At 46.2% G+C, this 4317-nt stretch overlaps 1 pseudogene; it reads left to right on the forward strand.

The window, feature by feature from the left end:
- The first annotated feature begins 497 nt into the window (after positions 1-497).
- LOC101524200 (small integral membrane protein 29-like) lies at positions 498-1111 on the forward strand (annotated as a pseudogene).
- The last annotated feature ends 3206 nt before the right edge of the window (positions 1112-4317 follow it).

Raw genomic sequence — 4317 nt, forward strand, 5'->3', positions numbered from 1 at the left:
GTGACGGCATTTGTACTTAGCCCAGCTCTCTCTCAGCATCTACGCATTTAATTCTGATGCCCCTACTGCATGCTTGCATATTCTTGTATTCCGGTCTCTTCAAGACAGGTGCTATGTACAGTAGACTCTAGCCCTGATGAAGAGTCCCCATTCTGCCCTCATTCTGTTTGGCATGCAGTCTTAGCACGTGTGTGTATGTGTGTGTATGTGTGTGTGCGCATGCCCACACGTGTAAGTCACTTTGTAAAATGTCAAGTGTGCTGTAGTAGCTCATTAACAGCACCTAACTCTGCATTTCTGGGTAAGTGACTAAACTGCCGCTTCTCTTGTGTCGTCTCTTCTTGCCTGTGTTACCACTTGGCAGCTTCAAGGGATCAAAATGCTGAAGTTCTTAGTTCTTCAAAAATGTTATCTTCAAAGGAAACACTGACGTGATTGGCTCTAGATTATTATATTTCCTACTCAGGTTTTAAATTTAAAACTACGATCTAGGGCTGCCACAGTGGGAGGGAGCCCAGAGGCGCTGCTGCCCAAGGCATCACTGCCCATGCTGACCACCGGGCCCTTGACCTGCCGATGCCATGAGGAACACCACAGCGCCCAGTGCTCCCCAGGCCAGCAGTGACTCCTTGGTGAGCTATGTGCTGGGTCCCTTCTTCCTCATCACCCTGGTCGGGGTGGAGGTGGCAGTGTTCAGGCATGTCCAGAAGAGGAAATGGGTGGATTGGCTTCACCACCACCTGCTCCGCATGTGTAACTACAACCCAGCAGAGGAGCTACACGAGGCTGAGCAGGAGCTGCTCTAGGATGTGGGAGACCCTAAGGTGATCCATGGCTGGCAGAGCGGCTACCGACACCAGCAGACACCCTTGCTGGATGTCAAGACCTGACCCCCCCAACCCAGCCCTTCAGGACCTTGGGGTCCATCCCTCCTCCCACCAGTCCCACAGCTGAAACCCCACACCCACCTGCAAGCACTCAAGGGTACCTCCTCCTGGGGTGGAAAAGGAGCTAGGAGCCAACCAGGCCCATACAGGTTAATCTTCACAAGCGCTTTAGGGTGATGGGGCCAGATGTATAGTATTCATTATATATTTTGTAAATAAAATGTTTTGTGCTTTTTTTTGTTTTTTTTTTCAGTGTAGACAATGTTTATTGGCAGGTGCTAAGAGTGCAAAACAACAACAAATCCAGGGGGATGGAAGAAGAGGTGGGTAAAACCCTCACCTTGCATTTGCCGGGATTCCTTATGGGCACCAGTTCTAATCCTGGCAGCCCAGCATCCCAGCCATCTCCCTGCTTGTAACCTGAGAGAACAGTCAAGGATGGTCCAAAGCCTTGGGACCCTGTACCTGCATGGGGGACCCAGAGCAGGCTCCAGGGTCCTGGCTTGATATCCATGCAGCTGCAGCCATTGCAGCCACTTGGGGAGTGAATCAATGGACAGAGGAACTTTCTCTCTGTCTCTTCATCTCTGTGTATCTGACTTTCCAATAAAAATTAAAATTAAATAAATCTTTAAAAAACTTCAATCTGTGATTTTTTCTGACATAACCCATAATAATTGGTCATAATTATGGTAAATTGCTTCTAGTATCATCCAATCATTAGACAGAAATATGCCTTTAATCCAAAGGCTTCCATGAATAACTTACTGGCTTTAAGTACAGAGGCCAGAATAAAGAAACTTGAAATTTCCTAATGGTAGAATTGAGACCTTTTCGCGAGGGGGTTCAAAGGAAAGGCAGAAAACAGGTCAAGGACCATGAGGACTCAGGTTCCAGGACCCAGGCCTCAACATGAAATCCAATGACCAAGTGTTTTGCCATAAAAGTAGACTGAACTCAGAGGTCTAGCAAAGGGATCTATTTGTGGCCAGAAACATCCTAGAAGTTCTTGGATCAGAAGACCTTGTACCTGGAAAGCAAAGGGACTATAGCCACAGGGGTTGGAAGAGACACAGGATGAACCCACGTACAAGTAGGCGATATTATCCACTACCACGTGTATTCTAGAATCAAAACATTCTTGGGGTTGAGCAGGAGGCTCCAGGTCCTATGAATGAGGATTCAAAGAGATGGGGCTGAGAGACAGGCCACCCAGACATCCACGGGAGATACTGTGAGTGAAATATCAACATCACATGCTGTGATTCAGTGTTCCATAAATCCGTGACTGCTAGGGTGCCCATGACAGAGGTGCTCTTTAATAACTTCCAGGGTGTGATAACTGCTGCATGGCCAGGTGGTTGCCGTCATCACACATAAATCAAATCATCTTTATTGTTTCATGTTTCCTCTAACTCACTATCAGCCACCCAACTCAACCTCCTTTGCTTCCTCTTAACAAATCAAAAGGGCAGAACTTGTGCACACCAGTTGTCAGACGACAAAAGCTGGAAGGAAGGAGAAAAGGAAGAGTAAGCGAAACAAGTTCTGAAGAATTCCTGTTTCCTCGAGTCTCCTCTTTCAAATGTTGAACGATGACTTCATTCCTCTCTTTTCCTTTCCCTCCTTGAGCACAGGTCTAGCAATGTTGAAACATCCTCTTATTTAAGAAGCAAGGCTTGTGAGCCGATGGTGGACCAGGTCTGTACTAGACACTGGATCCAAGTTGTCTAAGGCAGCTCACAATCAGGACAGCAGGGAAAGGGTGCAGACATACATGGGAGACTATTGTGATAAACAGTAGCAGGTGCCATGGTGTCCATGTACATCACCAGAAAGGGCAAAGGAAACATGATAAAAACTCAGCACAAGTGGACCCAACAGGGGGAGGTTTACAGAAACAAAGAGAATAGGCGAAAACCTTCCTGTTCTGAAAGCAGAGAAAGAAGGTCCAAACCAACCCATTCAACTTATTCTATGAAACCTCCCTGCCTCTCTCACATTCTCTTTATATGGAGACAAAGGATCCAGGCAGCAATTAGCCTTAAAGTGAAGAGATACAGAGAGGTGGTTTTCTATGTTCAATAATTCCCTTAGTGATCACCTGTTCCACTTATTTCCTCTCTAAATAATTCCTGAGTGTCTGCTATGTACCAGGCAATATGTCCAGAGCTGAAGAAAAAGACATATACAAGATCAACAGCCTGGCTCTGAGGTTGCAGCCTAATTAGGAAATAGATAAAGCTAATTAGGAAATAGGTAAAGCTGACTACAGAGAGAGGACGCTGATTCAGGCTAGATACCAGCAGCAGGTGCATTAATCCCGGCTGTCACCAAACAGACAGATGACTGTCCCTGCCCTGCACTTCTTCACCTATCAATGTGAACAGTATTAGTATCCATCTTTTTATGTAAGCAGAAGGATTGAGTGGGTCAGTAAAAATTAAAAGCTTAAAACAAAGGCCAATAAGGGGTACTCAGGCAACACATAGCTCACCCTATTAGAAGTATTAACAGTATTATTTTTCAGGTTATTTTGCATGGTACAGGTTCGTAGGTTTAGGGATTCCTCCCTCTCCCTACCCTCCCTTCCTCCCTATTATCTCCTCCCATCATCCCCACCCCATATTATTTTTTAAAGATTTATCTATTTATTTGCTAGGGAGAATGACAAAGAGGCAGATACAGAAAGAGAGCTTCCATCTATAAATTCACTCCTGAAATGGCCACAGCAGCCAGGAGTGTGCCAGGCTGAAGTCAGAAGCCTGATTCCATCTGGGTCTCCCACGTGGGTGACTGGAACAATCCGTTGCTACCTCCAGGTGCATTGAAAGCGAACTGGATCAGAAACAGTGAATGTAAGACTACACTCAAGCACCCCAGTGTAGAGTGTGGCTGTCTCAGGCAGCAGCTTTATGTGAGCCACGACTTCTGCCCTATGAACAGTATTGCTAATGCAGCTGGAAGCAACATGTACCGCAGATCCAGGTGAAGCAGAAATGTGCCCTGGGGAAAGGCAAGCTTCTCAGAGTAGGTGGCACTTAGACTCACCCATAGAGATTTCTACATGCTTTGTTCGTCGACAACACCTGGAAATCAATCAAATACCATTGGGACACAAATCAGAAAAGAGCTCAACCAAAAGAGAGATCAGCCCGGAATGATGAAGATGGCTTATGCGAGTCTTAGAGGTGTCCCTTAGTAGTTAACAAGTGACAGAATTCTCGCTCTGCAAGCATAAGCTGAGCGAGGCAGGCTCTCTATGTAGTCAGCTGTGTGAGAATGCGTCTCAGGTCTGGGCACTTGTTTTTCAAGAGATGCAGAGCTCTCGTGGCCTGCATAAGGCTTTTCACTTTCTGTGGAATTACCTGTCTCATCCAAGCTCACTCTATGCTCCTTCATTCTATGACTCATGTATGTCAACAGTCCT

Source organism: Ochotona princeps, chromosome 2 (genome assembly GCF_030435755.1).
Source record: "Ochotona princeps isolate mOchPri1 chromosome 2, mOchPri1.hap1, whole genome shotgun sequence".
NCBI classification, from domain to species: Eukaryota; Metazoa; Chordata; class Mammalia; order Lagomorpha; family Ochotonidae; genus Ochotona; species Ochotona princeps.